Genomic DNA, 17,587 nt, shown 5'->3' with positions numbered 1-17,587 from the left:
GAGGTAAGTAAGAATGTTTATTGAACAAGAGCAGAACTGAACACAAACAGGCAACATCACTCCTTATAGCCATTTGGCCTGAGTTAAACATGCCCTCTTATGTGGGCAGCAATCCACCCTATTGGTCTCTCCAGGATCGTTCATTTGCATTTCCTGAAAGAAAGGTGTGTTCTGATTGGCTGGTTCTAAAAGAAGAGCCAATTGGAATGCAGGCATCAGGGTTCTGGAGAGCAATGAAGTATGCTTCAAGGTCAACTAACAGACATAACAAAACAGCAGTCAAAACAACCAATACCCAACAGAAGCATACAGGGCTTTCTTGGCTTCTGTTTTCCTTTTGAGCAGCCTCTTCTCTTGGGGTTGACCTTTGCATCTCTCCCTCAAACCACTGTGACGCATATACCCAAAGACTGGGTAACGAGTAGTTTATTGCCCAGCATTACTGGAGGTGGAAAAAGATCAGAAGGAGGCATGGCAGAAACTAAACCAAAGCCTCAAACTCTGGAAGTTTAATTTAGAACTGCACTCTCTCTAGCTAGCCAGTAGCTGCAAAAGGAAGAAGACACTCCCACAAAAAATAAAATTCACTGCCACAAGAAGTGGCAGCAGCTACAAGCATAGCTTCAAGAGGGTATTGGATAAACATATGAAGCAGAGGTCTACGAGCAGCTATTAGCCATGAGGTATAGAAGGAATACTATGTCTGGGGCAGTGATGCTCTGTATCAGTTTGGTGAGAGAGCCAGTTTGGTGTAGTGATTAAGTGTGCGGACTCTTATCTGGGAGAACCAGGTTTGATTCCCCACTCCTCCACTTGCACCTGCTGGAATGGCCTTGGGTCAGCCATAGCTCTGGCAGAGGTTGTCCTTGAAAGGGCAGCTGCTGTGAGAGCCTTCTCCAGCCCCACCCACCTCACAGGGTGTCTGTTGTGGGGGGAGAAGATATAGGAGATTGTAAGCCACTCTGAGTCTCTGATTCAGAGAGAAGGGTGGGGTATAAATTTATTTATTTATTTACATTAGACTTTTATCCCGCCCTCTCCGCAAGCGGACTCAGGGTGGCTTACAACAGTCGTTTACACGATTTAAAACAATAAGTCAATAAAATCTATAAAATATTAATACAATTAAAATTTAAAAACTATTCTACGGTACTGTACCATTACTATGTTGGCGGTTCTGCTTTTCAGACGGTTGGTCACCGGGATCTCTAGCTGATTTCGGGTGGCAATTCTTCTTCTATTCTTGGTGCATGGGGAGCCAAAGTGAGAGGGCTTCTGGAATTTTAGCCCTGCTGGTGGACCTGTGACACAGTGTTGGATATAGGGATGACAGATCCCTGGTGTGGGTGGGGGTCCCTGGTTTTGGGTTCTCCTTTCTGCCCCCCCCCCCAATTACCCACCCCAAACAGGCAAGAAACTGGAAATAAATGTGATGTGCCTATGTGACCTATGTGATGTGCATGTTGGTGACTTTGGGGGGGGGGGGCTCTGATTTTTGGGCAGCCACTCTATGGTAGCAGTTAATTCTACCATAGAGTTTTGCCCCAAAACCAGAGCATTCCTCCCTGACACATCCAAAGTGCCTACAGCACTTCAGGGGCAAGTAAACAGCACATTTATTTTCAGCATTTCTTCCCGCTCCCAGTAAGTTCACTCCCATCCCCTGCCAGAGGTTTGATGGACCTGGCAGTCCTAGTCGGATGTGCATGAGCCATTGGCCTGATCTAACATGGCTTCTCTTATGTTCTAAAACAGTATCTAACTGAAACAACATCAATCTGTGTTGTGCAGATATTATTCTTGACTCTTTGTGTGACTCCTTTTCTGACCAAATAAAATATTTTATTTTATATATTTTATTTACCACAAACCTTCCCCCTCCCCCCCGTTTAACTCCTGCTTTTTACTACTTTTCAGATAGTAAAAATTAAGGTATATAGGCTAAGGTAGCATCAGCTTGCAGGTCTCCCAAGCAGTGTTTCCTCTAAGCTCAGTTATTATGAGTTAGCTCACAGATTTTTAGCCTCTAGCTCATACATTTTTGTCTTAGCTCAGGACCCCAGAGCACAATAATTTATGCGTTCTCACAACTTTAATGTCAGTAGCTCACAAAGTGGAATTTTCACTCAAAAGACTCTGCAGCTTAGAGGGAACATTGCTTCCAAGTATCAGGTATATTTGCAAATTTGCTTGTAAAAAAATAAGTGATTTATAACTTAAATTCTATGTCTAAAAATTGCTCTTTGATGTGCTTTGTAAATTATAAATGATGCATTTTTTTGGTTGCTCAAGCAATAAAATTAGTTTAGGTTTGATAGGCAGGAAGTATTGCAAAGATTTCAATTTCCCCCAAATTTCTGTCCCCCCCCCCCGGGGTGCGGGAATGTGGGTGGGGGATGGCTTCAAAATTTCTGGAAATTTTACATCTGTAGTCCAGGCTGGGTTTGGTTATACTTGGAGAAAAGGCCAGCCATAGTAAGAGTCTAAGATAGTTATGCCACGGCGAGTGTCAGGACCTATGGACTACAATGTGGAAAAATTACCGTATTTTTCGCACCATAAGGCGCTCCGGACGATAGGATGCACCTTCCTCCTGGGTGATCTGCTGCCTCCGCCTCCGATCCTGGCGCTTCCCCCGCGCCTGCCTGCCTGGCTCCAGCTTCTTCCAGCAAGCGCTGGGATCGCTCCACGTGGCCCCACCACAAACCCAGCGCTTCGCGAGCGCTGGCTGTGGAGAGGGCAGCGTGCTTCCTCCTTGCCTGCCTGCCTGGCTCCAGCTCTGATGCTTAAAGCAAGCGCTAGGATCGGAGGGCGGAGGGAGCCACGTGGAGCGATCCCAGCGCTTGCTGGAAGAAGCTGGAGCCAGGCAGGCAGGCGCGGGGGAAGTTCCGGGATCAGAGGTGGAGGCAGCGGATCGCCCAGGAGGAAGGAAAAAGTGCATCTTATGGTCCAAAAATACGGTAATTATTTGGGTGAGTTTTTTGTTTTGGTCTGCACAGGCAATTATATCTCCAAGGGCCACTTAGAAGCCCTACTGGGCAGGAGCTCCACTGACTTTTTAGAAACACCTGATGGGCACAAAAGTGCTGGCTGGCACCGTGTTGCTCTCAGTGCTGGATTAAACCCTGTAGAGGCCCCTAGGCAGTCAAAATCTCAGGAGCCCCCTTGCAAATTAACTCAGAGTTGGAAAGCCAGCCCCCACTACAGCCTGCAGGCACCTTCTCAAAAACACCTTTGACAAAGCTGTGGGGAAGAGACAGAGAGAGGCAAACTTGGTGACAATGCCAGCAGCAGCCACATCAGACAAGTCGGGCAAAGAGTGGGTCAAGTGCAAGTTGGGAGGGCTGCAAGCAGGGGGGAAATTGGGGGGGGGGAAAGCCAGTCTGGGGCCCCTAAAGACATGGGGGCCCTTAGGCAAGTGCCTACTTGGCCTAATTGTTAATCCGGCCCTGGTTACTCTAGGACCTCAGTTACAGTTTTTTCACTATTTATTTATTTTAGTATATTTGTATTCCGCCCATTCCCCGTAAGGCTCAGGGTGGAGCACAACATATAATAAAACAATAAAATACGATAAAAACATTTTATGAACAGACAATTCAACAGCACTCAGAAAACTTCCATATCATCACAATATTGCCCAGCCTGGCCGTCTCAGCTCCATTTTACAGGCCCTACAGAAGGCTAATAAGCCAGGTAGGGCCTGGATCTCAATAGGGAGCTGATTCCACCAGGTTGGGGCCAGGACTGAAAAAGCCCTGGCCCTAGTTGAGGCAAGGCGAGTGACTCTTGGGCCGGGGACGGCCAACATATGTTGGGAGGCCGAACGTAACAACCTCTTGGGCATATACGGGAGGAGACGGTCCTGCAGGTATGTTGGTCCTAGGCCGCGTAAGGCTTTAAACATTAAGACTAAAATGTTGAAGTGGACCCGGTACTCAATAGGCAGCCAGTGCAGACTGCGGAGCACCTAATTTTGTAAGCTGGCAATGCTGATTGACCTTCCATGTGCAAACCAGAAGTTTTGCCAGTGAGTTATGGTGCCTAGTTCTGGATTTTATCCAAAAACATCCAAAACAGAAGGACTTTGATCTGATTTAGCACGGCCATTCTTCTGTTTGTCCATTCTTAGGAGTCACAACATAGATTTTTAATGCTTTAAACTGTTAACAAGATCCTAACATTAGTGAGAAATGGGGATTCTTTTTAGTCAAGAGGAGGAAAAGCGTGGAATAAAACCAGCCTACCTCCACCTCTAATCAGTCTGGATTCAGGCAACCAACTCTGCCCACCTTTGGAAACTGGTTCTTTGATGCTGCTGTTTTGCTGGCAGTGCCTCTTTCTGCGATTCTGACTTCCCTTTTCTGGTGTTAATACAGCTAATCCTATCTAGGTCCTATAGACAAGAAAATGTCTACCAAATTGTCTTGCCTTGTGCATAACTAATCCAGTATCGCTCTCTCCTCCCCAGACTTCAAGAGTCCCACTAGAATCAACCAAAGAGGTTAACTTCCAAAGTTGGCTGTTTGCTTAGACAGATAACTCTGCATGCCAATTAGTGCCAATTTTGATGATAATTTTTAGCACCCCAGACTCGTTCTAAATAAGCCATCACATAGCCGGCAGGCAATAACTCATACCTACCAACTGTCCTTAATTTAAATTTTTCCCCCCACACATAAAAGCACAATTATTCCCCCCTCCCTCTGGATTTCTAATTTTATACATCCTAATGGAGATCTGTGCACTCTTTTTCTCCAAAAATGATTTCATAGGGTAGCAAATAACACATCAGAAACCCAAATGACACATTGTGGCATGACGAAGCAGTGAAAAACATACCCCTTGAAAAGATGGTGTTTTATAATACGGCTGAACTTTGCTGCAATTAATTGAAACATACGACCACTGGATGTCCCCATAGTTCCTCCAATACAGCTTAGCTATCGTTATACCTGGCAGGTAGGAAGAAAATGCGTTTCATCAAGATCAGCACAGTGGCAGATGCTGTGAATCTGTGCATGGCTGTGATTTGTAGACGGTGGGGAGATACGGAGTTGGGTATGGCCTGCGAGGCTTGCAGGGCACCCTTGTCCAAGTGGGTTTCTTTGTTCAGTTGAAATGGCAGCGTGTACCTCTCCTTTTTACGCACACAGAAGCGACTCGTTTCGTTGGAAGTGAACAAAGGAATCTTTACAAGTGAGGGAATTTGGTGTGTGTAAAGCCAAACTAAAAAGTAACCGAGTAACTGAACTCTCTTTAGAAGCTAAAATGACTAAACTGAAACTATCGTACTCAGGGCCAGCCCTAGACTATCTGACACCCCAGGCAAGGCTAACATCTGCCCCCCCCCCCACGGATAATCAATTTTCAAAAACAGATGAGTTGTGGGGAAAATGAAAAGCACACAACTTACAATTGCTCCCTGAACGGGATAGCCCAGGCAAGCCTTATCTTGTCAGATCTCAGGAGCTGAGAAGGGCCAACTCTGGCAAGTATTCGGATGGGAGACCTTCACTGAGTCACGTGGAGGGCACCCAATTTGGTGCCCCCAGAGGGCTGGCGCCCTAGGCAAATGCCAAGTTTGCCTAGTGGCAGAGCTGGCCCTGATTGTACCTTTGGTCACAGTATGAGAAGACAATGCACTGAAAAAGTTAATAATGCTAGGGGGAAAAAAATGAGTCTACTGGACTCAAAATTTGTTCTACTGCTTCAGTCCAGCATCGCTGTCCACCTGAATGCTAGGAAAAGTTGAAGACAGTGGGAAGGAGGAAGACAGTGGGAAGGAGAGAGACATGACTTCCTTGATTGAATCAAACCATCTCATGGTTTGATTCAATCAAGGAAGTCACGTCTCTCTGTTTGCAAGGCCTGAGCAAGGCTGTTAACGATGGGATGTTTTGGAGGTCATTAATTTATAGCATTGTCGTAAGTTGGAAGCAGAGCCCCGTGGTGCAGAGTGGTAAAGCTGCAGTACTGCAGTCCGAGCTCTCTGCTCACGACCTGAGTTCGATCCCGGCAGAAGCTGGGTTCAGGTAGCCGGCTCAAGATTGCCTCAGCCTTCCATCCTTCCAAGGTCGGTAAAATGAGTACCCAGCTTGCTGGGGGCGGGGAGGGGGGGAGTGTAGATGACTGGGGAAGGCAAGGGCAAACCACTCCGTAAAACGTCTGCCGTGAAAACATTGTAAAAGCAACATCACCCCAGACTCAGAAATGACTGGTGCTTGCACAGAGGACTACCTTTACCTTTAATAAGTTGGATGCAACGTGACAGCACTTCATACACACAACCACAGAGTATCCAATTCTTGCTAATGGTAGACATATCTTGAAGATTGGGCCAGATAGAATAGATAGTTTGGGGACAACATATTTCTAAAGCTGCATTCATCTTGGAATAAGTCCTGTTGAACTCGCTGGACTTACTTCTGAGTAAACATGCATAGGAATTACCTGCACACCAATTCTTTCTAGTATTGCCAGCCTCCAGGGAGGGTCTGAAGATCTGCTTTTACAACTGATTTCCAGGTGGCAGAGATCAACTCCCCTGGAGAAAATGGCTGCTTCAAAGGGTGGGCTCTATGGTGTTGTACCATGCTAAGGCCCCTCCCCTCCCCTCCCCAAACCTTGCCCTCTCCTGGCCCCACCCTCAAAGTCTCCTGGTATTTTCCAACACACACCTGGGAACCCTAATCCTTCCCATTGTTCTTTAGTTTCTCTAAACCTCAGGACACCAAGGAGACAATTTTGACAATGACCTGGGCTTCTGCTTTCAAGACGCCGCTGTTCAGGTATATATACTATTGCCTTGCTTACATGGGTAGAGAGTCCATTGTACCCAGCTATTGTAAATATCTCTGTGCTTAGGAAGAGGCTCTTTGTTCCCCGATTTCCACTTGTTCTAGTTTAAATTAACCCCTTGACAGTATATACAAATATGACACTGCAGAAGATGATGGCAGGAAAGTGAAGAAAATGACAATAATCTCGCCGCACCGACTGGGCCTGATGGATTTCAGACGGCAGGGAATAAGATGGTTCACGAGTTATTTTGGAACTTGCAAATTGTCCGCCACATCTATTAAACTTCTAGATGTGTATTCATGGGTTTCTCCCCTCCCCGTCCCTCTCCAAGGCTTTTCGACTTTATATTACTTTGTTTCAATGGCTCTGGAAAGTAAGTCGCAGCCACAAAACAGATTATAGCATTGTTTAACATGGGACTTCTGAAGATTCCTCCTCCAGCTGTTCTGGATTTGATTTTTGCAGCCCTCTCCCTCATAAGAGTTGTTTAGGAAAAAAATAGGAGATGAACGCTGGGTAAGAAGAGGTAATTCAACTAAGAGAATGCCAGGGTATTTTGGTCACAGGAATTGTACGAAAGCACCTGTAAATTAAGATATATTTGCCTGTACGTATACTGCATAAACACTTCAGCTTTGCTTTGAAATTGTATTTTTAATGTTCTAAAATGTTTAGTCTTTTGTCCTGATCTAGCAAGCCTAGCCTATTCCCAAGAAAATGCTTCCTTATAGATCGTTTCAGAGGGGAGCCATGTTGGTCTATTGTAGAGCAGTCAGATTTGAGTCCAGTATAGGGTTTCCAGCTTCCCACTGGGGTGGGTTCCTCCCCCAGTTTGGAGGTCTCCAACTGGCCGGCATGGAGCTGACCAGAGGGGGGATTCCCACCAGGCCTGTAGCTACAGGGGGGTCTGTGGGACCCTGCCCCCTGACTTTCTGTCGGGTGGCCCTGATCTTCCCTCCCCCTGCCACCACAGAGGGGGTGAAAGTTGAGAGACTGGGGGGCTGCCCCCTCCTCCTACAATTTAAATGGCATGGGAGGGCATTGGCCAGTTTGGTGCCAGTTTGATGTAGTGGTGAAGTGTGTGGACTCTTATCTGGGAGAACCGGGTTTGATTCCCCACTCCTCCACTTGCAACTGCTGGAATGGCCTTGGGCCAGCCATAGCTCTGGCAGAGGTTGTCCTTGAAAGGGCAGCTGCTGTGAGAGCCCTCTCAGCCCCACCCACCTCACAGGGTGTCTGTTGTGGGGGAAGAAGACATAGGAGATTGTAAGCCGCTCTGAGTCTCTGATTCAGAGAGAAGGGCGAGGTATAAATCTGCAATTCTTCTTCTGTTCCTGGGTACCCCAACCATGCAATTTAATTCACAGGGGAATAAGGGGGTGGCCCCCAGCCCCTCAGTTTTCACACCTGTGGCCCCTTAAGCGGTGGCAGCAGCAGGGGTGGGTGAGTGAGTGGGAGGGAGGGAAGGTCAGGCACCCTGAGTCGAGTGCCCTCCTGAGGTGGCATCCAGGGAAGGGGAGCTGCTAAGTGCCCCCTGAGTTTTTTACATCCTCCCCAACTTTTAAAATCCTGGCTACAGGCCTGATCCCCACCCCTGAAAATCTCTGTTGATGCCTGACGTGCCCACTGCGATATCACTCGGAAGTGACATCATCTCGCTGGGCACGTTGCACGCGGGGTGCTCTAGCATTCAGGTAAAAACTCTATGCCACCATAGAGACCCAGCAATCCTAGTCCAGTAAAGCCCTAGAGACCTGGCAATCCTAGTCCAGTAGCACCTTAGAGGCCAACACGATTTTCAGAGTATAAGCTTGACATCTGAAAGCTTCTACTCTGAATATCTTGTCGGTTTCTAAGGTGCTACTGGAGTTGAATCTAAGACTTCCTTATGGAAATTCCTGGAGACTGGGGTGGAGACTGGGAAGAGCAGAGTGTCGGGAGGAGGGGGACTTCAGCCAGCTACATGCCATAGAGTTGACCCTTTTCTTTAAGAGAACTTAGAGTTGGCCATTTTCTTCAAGAGAACTTAGCTAGGGTTGCCAAGTCCTAGACAGGGCTCCCCCACTTTTGTGGGTTTTGATCTTTTGCAGAAACCCTACCCCAAACAGGAACCACCCCTGGAACGCCCCCCCCCCCCCAGATCCACCCACCAACTGGGTGAGGGGACCTGTAAACCCTAGAACTGAGCTCTTTTGTCTGGATATGAGCTGTAATTTCTTGAAGATAGAAAGGAAAGCAGCCAAATTTTCTTTGGTGGTGCTATATGAGCCCAACAAATGATTGTGTTCTAGCCATGTAATATGTAGAAATATCGGTTTCAAAGGAGCTGAAACAAAGGGTGCGGTTTGGCACAGAGACTGCATGCATTTTAATTCAATATTGGCTTTTAGCACAAAAGGGAGTAAAGAACATGCGTTTAATGCCATGAGTTGGCTACTTGTGCTGATAGAAAATATACGTACTTCACATTTAGAAAATACTTGCTGAAGTGGCTTCCACTTATAATTCATCAAACGATAAATGCAATAGGAATGTACACTAACAAGTTACCAGTAATAAAGCCAATGAATAAAACCAGCAATATTTTATCAGAAGATTTACAATGATAAAATCAACATTAACGAGGAAGGGTGGAAACCCCCCCCCCCACATTTCGATTTTAACCACTTCACAACCATCCCAAATCACAATAAGAAACAAAGAAAAAGTCCAAATCCTCCACTGCTGCTGCTATTTGAGGCTTCCAGTAGGGTGGTCAAGTCCAGCTTGAGAAATGCCTGGAGATTTGGGGGGTGGAGCCTGAAAAAGGCGGAGTTTGGGGAGGGGAGGGACCTCAGCAGGGTACAATGCCATACAGTCCACCCCCCAAAGCAGCCATTTTCTCCAGAGTTAGAAAGATCTGTAGTCTGGCGATTGTGATTCCAGAAGATCTTCAGGCCCCATTTAGAGGCTGGTAACCTTAGCTTCCATTAGGGTTGCCAGGTCCAACTCAGGAAATATCTGGGGGCTTTGGGGGTGGAGCCAGAAGCAAGGTTGTGACAAGCATATTTGAACTCCAAAGGGAGTTCTGGCTATCACATTTAAAGGGACTGCACTTCCGCCCCATAGCGCAGAGTGTTAAAGCTGCATTACTGCAGTCCTAAGCTCTGCTCATGACCTGAGTTTGATCCCCGGCAGAAGCTGGTTTTTGAGGTAGCCGGCTTGAGGTCGAGTAAGCCTTCCATCCTTCCAAGGATGGTAAAATGAGTACCCAGCTTGCTGGGGGGAAAGTGTAGATGGCTGGGGAAGGGAATTGGAAACCACCCCATAAAAAGTCTGCCGTGAAAACGATGTGAAAGCAACGTCACCCCAGAGTCAGAAATGACTGGTGCTTGCACAGAGGACCTTTCCTTTCCCTTATTTTAAATGCCGTCCCTTCATGAGAAATAATAGGGGATCAAGGGGACCTTCTTTTGGAGACCCCCCTGGTCCAATCTTTGAAACTTGATTGTTATTTTTTTTTGAGAGGCATCAAGATGCTATGCTGAAAATATGTTGCCTCTACCTCAAAAAACAGCCTCCCCAGAGCCCCAGACAGCCACAGATGGATTCTCCATTATACCCTAAGGGGACCAGATTCCATAGGGTATAATGGAGTGCCCAGTGGACAGTCAAACCCTTTCCTCTGCTTTCCGATAACCCTGAAGTGGAGGAGGGGCTTCAAACCAGGGAATCTCCCAACTGGGGATTCAGCAACCAGAGAACCACAGAAATGGAGCAGAGGAAAGGTACAAAGACCTCCGTGAAAACCAACCTCAGAAATTAACAACATTAATGGAAACTTACAGCAATAGAAGTGTATTTATACAAAAAGGTGAATTCAATCACATTTGAGGTGGCAAAGCACTTGAATCCGCCCATACCCAAAGTACTAAGCGTGCGACAATGCTGAAATTCTCAATACGAGAGTCCGGGCTGTGTTGACAAAGTCGATTCTAAAATGGAGTCTAGTACTCCAGTCTTTCTTTTCTAGAAGAAGGGTGGAATCATGTAATGCAGCAAGGCATGAAGACGTGACAGGGTTGTGCGTAAGTCTCAGTTTCACCCAGAGCTTCCACGAGCTTCAGAATGCCATTATACAATTTTCAATGGAGAGAATTGCTTCAGAATTCTTAGCAATCAATTCGACCAGAAAAGAAAGACTGGAGCATTGGAATCCATTTTAGAATCGACTTTGTCAACACAGCCCGGACCCTCATATTGAGAATTTCAGCATTGTCGCATGCTTAGTACTTTTCAGGCCTGTGAGAATTTTTTTTAAGCCCTTCTCAGAATGGATCTCAATTTAAATTCTGCCTCAAAACTTGAAGATGCAAATTGGGAGCAAAATCTCAGAGCTTCTGGTGAGGGTCCTTGGCAGGTCACCCGAATCCAGTCACTCAAACTTTTTGTTATTCCTTCCCCCTGCACTTACGTAATTCAAGTGTTTTGCCACCTCAAATGTGATTGAATTCACCTTTTTGTATAAATACACTACTCTTGTTGTAAGTTTCCATTAATTTTGTTAATTTCTGAGGTTGGTTTTCATGGAGGTCTTTGTACCTTTCCTCTGCCCAACTGGGGACTGGCAACTTAAGTCCATACTCTCAGGGAGTGGTAAATCGATGTTACCCATTTGAGCACTTCTATTCTTTTAAGAAGCTTTCAGTTCAGAACATTTGGAATGACAATATTCTGCCATCTTCCCCTTCCATTCCTCTCCATGGCTCTGATTTTTATCCCTGCCTAAATTCTATTCATTTTACCCAAGTCAAACCAATAGCAAACTCAGTCCAAAACCTTTCATGAGAGATTAGACAAAGTACTAGCAACCCACAGGCAATCTCTCAAATTACCTGAGGAAAGTCTTGTTCTCCCAAACCGTATCCACAGAACATTTTTTTCTCTCTCTTTCATAAACTGGGCAGCGGAAAACATTTGGTTGTGCCTTCAGCTCAGCCTCGGCCTAAACAGATTGCTTCTGGGTTGTGTTATGATTAGTGCAAACTGGACAGCTTGAATGTGAGAATAATTTATTCCCTGTACACTTCTAATTACAGCAAAAGAGGTTCGAATAGTGACACACTTGTCCATCTTGTTCTTTCTCATCTTTCAGTCATGGCTGCTTGCAGCTAAGCAGACAGACCAAGCGGCAAAAGTGTTCGAGAAACACAACTCTGTCAGAAAAGGACTGAAGTGTTACCGTTAATTATTCTGGACCATGTGCTCATTTACAACCCATCTAACATGAGAAATTGTCTCCGAGGTGTCAAACAGCATCGCTTACGTAAGTGCAGGGGGAAGGAATAACAAAAAGTTTGAGTGACTGGATTCGGGTGACCTGCCAGGGACCCTCACCAGAAGCTCTGAGATTTTGCTCCCAATTTGTGTCTTCAAGTTTTGAGGCAGAATTTAAATTGAGATCCATTCTGAGAAGGGCTTAAAAAAAATTCTCACAGGCCTGATTCTTTGTTAGCACTGCATGTTTTAGCTTCATGCTCGCAATGATTTACTTCAATAAATCCTGGAAACACAGCCCTCAGTTTTCACAAGGACAATCAAATCTCCCTTGTCAAAAGTGACCTTTGTGAACTTTATTTGGGCCCAAGAGACACTTCGAGAACAATGAGCATTCCAGGGTGCAAGTTTCTGTGAGTCCCTTTGTTAGATACCTGCCATTTGGTTACCTGACAGAAGGAACGTTGACTCACAAAAACTTATACCCTGGAACACTCATTGTTCTCTAAGGGGCTACTGGACTCAAATCTAATTCTTCCACTGCTGATGAACATGACTATACACTGGAAACTATGAGCTTTAGGTCACAATATGTATAATATATTGGGTTCTACGCAATGAAGAGGCGAGGTGGTCATGATTAACGGGTTGGGTTGGGAAATACCTGGAGATCTTATCGCCTGGAGATTTGTTGTAATCCCAGGAGGTTTCCAGCCACCACCTGGGGGTTGGCAACCCTGTTCTGCACCCATGCTCAGAAAGGTATAATGCCACAGAGTCCACCTTCCAAAGCAGATATTTTCTCCAGGCTCCAATGAGCCTGGCAGGAACACCCAATTCAGTCTTCTATTGAGTCCACATACACAACAATATGAATGAAGAACCCGACAAGGGAAGCGTTGAAAAAGCTGGTTCCCTTTCATCCGTGCCCCAGCTTTCCCACAGCCTTTCCCCTACTGCCAGGAGAGGCACCAGCCGTATACGCACAAGAGGAGCCTTCAGACTGCTCATGCACATGGCAGCCTGGCGTGGGGCAGGTGCAATGCACTCCCAACCATTCAGACAGCCAGGAAACCGTACTCTGTCATAATTTAGAGGTTTACTCCCTGGAAGTTCCTGGTAGCTGTTTAACCTGGTTCCAACCCATCCTCAGAAGAGGCAGATACGGGCGGGACTTGGGAAGCAGATGTGCTCGTGTGATTGAGCTCATAAAATCCAGATGGGAGGTGTGGCTAGGTCAGGTCAAAGCTCTTGTGTGATTGCACCCATAGTCTCTGTGATCTTTAGGTTAGCATATGAATACTTTAGGTTAGCAGAAGAAACTTATAAGCGTGAAACTGAGGGTGAAAACAGTTATTTACCTAGATTTTTTTTTAAAGAAAAAAAAATATGCTGCCAGTCTGGGGAAACTGCTCCAAGTGGCTTACAAAATAAAACAGAATAGGAACATTAGAAGCTTTTAATTAAAGCCCTGCATTAAAAACATAAATCACTGAGCTGCTTAAAACAAAGAACAGGTGTCAAGGTAAAACACAAGGCGAAAATGGGATTAGAACTGGGGTGGCTAAACTGCAGCTTGGGAGCCACATATATTGTGAGGCTCTTAAATCCCCCACTGCCATGTCAGCTGGTTTGGAGAAGGCATTTATTTCTCTCTTTAAATCACTTTTCCAAGCCAAGCCAGCTGGTGGCATGGAAAATGCATTTAAAGTTAAAGTTGCTTTCTTTCTACCTCTCCTCCTCCCCTCTTCCCCATTATTTTCCTTCCTTCCTTTCATCCTTCCTCACTTTGTCTTGCAGCTCTCAAACATTTGACATTTATTCTATGTGGCTCTTACATTAAGCAAGTTTGGCCATCACTGAGTTAGAAGATCTGCTCCTTACTTAAGCCTGGTTAATAGGGCTTTTTTTCCCCTGGAGGACTGCAGTTGAATGGAGTTCTGGAACTTCTTTATGGAAACAACATTCTTGAAAAACATTTAAAAGTTCATGAGGGGTATACATGTGTTTCTTCATTTCCTTCTTGAGAGTTCTGGCACCCTTTTCCAGGAAAAAAAAAAAGCCCTGTTAACAGAAAAGTGCTGGCTTGGAACCTAAAAGAGAGTAGTTCTGGTGCCAGCTGAGAGACTCAAACAGAAAGGATTCCACTGGCAAGGTGCCACTACTGAAAAAGCCCTGTCTCTGATTGCAACCTGCGTCCCCTCTGAAGAATGGGGCACAGCGAGCAAAGCTTGCAAGGCAGAGCTTAACTTAAGAACATAATAAGAACATAAGAGAAGCCATCTTTGATCAGGCCAATGGCTCATCCAGTCCAACACTCTGTGTCACACAGTGGCTATATATATATATATATATATATATATAAATGTTTAAATTTTTATATTCTGTGTATTTTTATTTGAATCTATTATGCCATTAAAGGTTTGGTATGAATACACACACACACACACTGTGGCTAATAGCCATTGATGGACCTCTGCTCCATATTTTTATCTAACCCCCTCTTGAAGCTGTCTATGCTTGTAGCCGCCACCACTTCCTGTAGCAGTGAATTCCACATGTTAATCACCCTTTGGGTGAAGAAGTACTTCCTTTTATCCGTTTTAACCTGACTGCTCAGCAATTTCATCGAATGCCCACGAGTTCTTGTATTGTGAGAAAGGGAGAAAAGTACTTCTTTCTCTACTTTCTCCATCTCATGCATTATCTTGTAAACCTCTATCATGTCACCCCGCAGTCGACGTTTCTCCAAGCTAAAGGGCCCCAAGTGTTTTAACCTTTCTTCATATGGAAAGTGTTCCAAACCTTTAATCATTCTAGTTGCCCTTTTCTGGACTTTTCCCAATGCTATAATATCCTTTTTGAGGTGCGGTGACCAGAATTGCACACAGTATTCCAAATGAGACCGCACCATCAATTTATACAGGGGCATTATGATACTGGCTGATTTGTTTTCAATTCCCTTCCTAATAATTTCCAGCATGGCGTTGGCCTTTTTTATTGCAATCGCACACTGTCTTGACATTTTCAGTGAGTTATCTACCACGACCCCAAGATCTCTCTCTTGGTCAGTCTCTGCCAGTTCACACCCCATCAACTTGTATTTGTAGCTGGAATTCTTGTCCCCAATGTGCATTGTTTTGCACTTGGCCACACTGAACCTCATCTGCCACGTTGACGCCCACTCACCCAGCCTCAACAGGTCCCTTTGGAGTTCCTCACAATCCTCTCTGGTTCTCACCACCCTGAACAATTTAGTGTTATCTGCAAACTTGGCCACTTCACTGCTCACTCTCAACTGTTCAGCTGGACAATAGGAGAGGAGGTAGTTCTTCCGCTACCAAGGAGAAAAGAGAAAATAAAAGGGCTGCTCCAGTTGCTAAGTCACAAAAAAAATAAATAAGACCAAGGCTGAGGTTCAAAACAAAGTAAAATATATTTTAAGTTAAAATTCATTACACATTTTGCATTAATAATGGCTTAGATGAAATCATATAAATAAATAAAGTATTGTATTAAAAGTCAGATTCCAGGTTGTACAATCAAATATCAACCACATACAAAGCCCCTATAGCTTATTCTGTACTTGAGATTATACATGAGGAGGAAAACTCTGTGTAGATAAGAGGGATAAGATAAAACAGCACCCAAAAGGTTTGGGCTCAGATTTAAAGAATCCTATTTCATGTGTGTGCCTAAATGATTGTTACAAATTTGTTAATCTTGCAGTAATTCTTCAAAAAGAGAACATGATGAGTAGCAAATTATCAGTGCTACTGGAAGGACCCTTCTATATTCCAGTGTCCAGTTGACACAACGCCCCCCCTCTTTAAAAAAACAACAGAAGCTGATGCTATTCTAGAGATAAATTAAAATCTTTAGGTGTCAGTGCCTGAAGTCTATCAATCCAATCAGTTTCTTTTTTTCAATAGCAGCCTTTCATGTTTACAGGTTAATTTCTGTGCAGCACACATACGCACACAAAATGAAGTGAGAGGGACCATGACCAAGGGTTCTAAAAGAGCTTGCAGATGTAATTTCGGAGCCTTTGGCTATTATTTTTGAGAATTCTTGGAGAAAAGGAGAGGTGCTGGAAGATGGGCGAATGTTGGTCCCATCTTTAAGAAGGGGAAAAAAGACGATCCGGGTAACTACCGACCCGTCAGCTTGACATCCATACCTGGAAAAGTTCTAGAACAAATCATCAAACAGCCAATCCTGGAACATTTAGAAAGGATGGGTGTGATTACTAAGAGCCAGCATGGTTTTCTCAAGAACAAGTCATGTCAAACTAACCTGATCTCTTTTTTTGAGAAAGTTCCACATACTATCCTTGTTGACAAGTTGGTAAAATGTGGTTTTGATCCTGTTACCGTTAGGTGGATCTGTAACTGGTTGACAGATCACACCCAAAGAGTGCTTGTGAATGGTTCCTCATCCTCTTGGAGAGTGACAAGTGGAGTGTCTCAAGGATCTGTCCTGGGACCTGTTTTGTTCAACATCTTTATAAATGATATCGATGAAGTAATAGAGAGAATGCTTATTAAATTTGCTGATGATACTAAACTGGGGGTGGGGGGGAGGGTTGCAAATACAGTAGGAGACAGAAACAGGATACAGGATGATCCTGACAAGCTGTAAAACTGGGCTAAAACCAATAACATGAATTTTAACAGGGATAAATGTAAAGTTCTGCATTTAGGTAGGAAAAATCCCATGCATGGTTATAGGATGGGGGAGACTTGTCTTAGCAGTAGTATATGTGAAAAGGATCTAGGGGTCTTAGTGGACCATACACTGAACATGAGTCAACAGTGTGATGCGGTGGCTAAAAAGGCAAATGCAATTTTGAGCTGTATCAACAGAAGTATAGTGTCCAGATCACGTGAAGTGATGGTATCGTTTTACTCTGCTCTTGTAAGACCTCACCTGGAGTATTGTGTTCAGTTTTGGGCACCACATTTTAAGAAGGATATAGACAAGCTGGAACGGGTCCAGAGGAGGGCGACGAAAATGGTGAGGGGTCTGGAGACGAAGTCCTATGAAGAAAGGTTGAAGGAGCTGGGAAGAGGCAGCGGCTGAGAGGTGATATAATCACCATCTTCAAGTACTTGAAGGGCTGTCATATAGAGGATGGTGTGGAATTGTTTTCTGTAGCCCCAGAAGGTAGGACCAGAACCAATGGGTTGAAATTAAATGAAAAAAGTTTCCGGCACAACATTAGGAAGAACTTCCTGACCGTTAGAGCAGTTCTTCAGTGAAACAGGCTTTTTCGGGAGGTGGTGTGCTCTCCTTCCTTGGAGGTTTTTCAACAGAGGCTAGAAGGCCATCTGACAGCAATGCAGATCCTGTGAATTTAGGGGAAGGTATTTGTGAGTTTCCTGCATTGTACAAGGGTTGGACCAGATGACCCTGGAGGTCCCTTCCAACTCTATGATTCTATGATTCTTTTCAGTAATGTTAGTCAATGGGGCACTTGTTCTTTTCAGTTTAATACTATTTTTTTGTTCTGCTATGTGTGTTCTTA

This window comes from Heteronotia binoei, chromosome 8, assembly GCF_032191835.1.
Source record: "Heteronotia binoei isolate CCM8104 ecotype False Entrance Well chromosome 8, APGP_CSIRO_Hbin_v1, whole genome shotgun sequence".
NCBI classification, from domain to species: Eukaryota; Metazoa; Chordata; class Lepidosauria; order Squamata; family Gekkonidae; genus Heteronotia; species Heteronotia binoei.
This window is presented reverse-complemented; position numbering follows the sequence as displayed.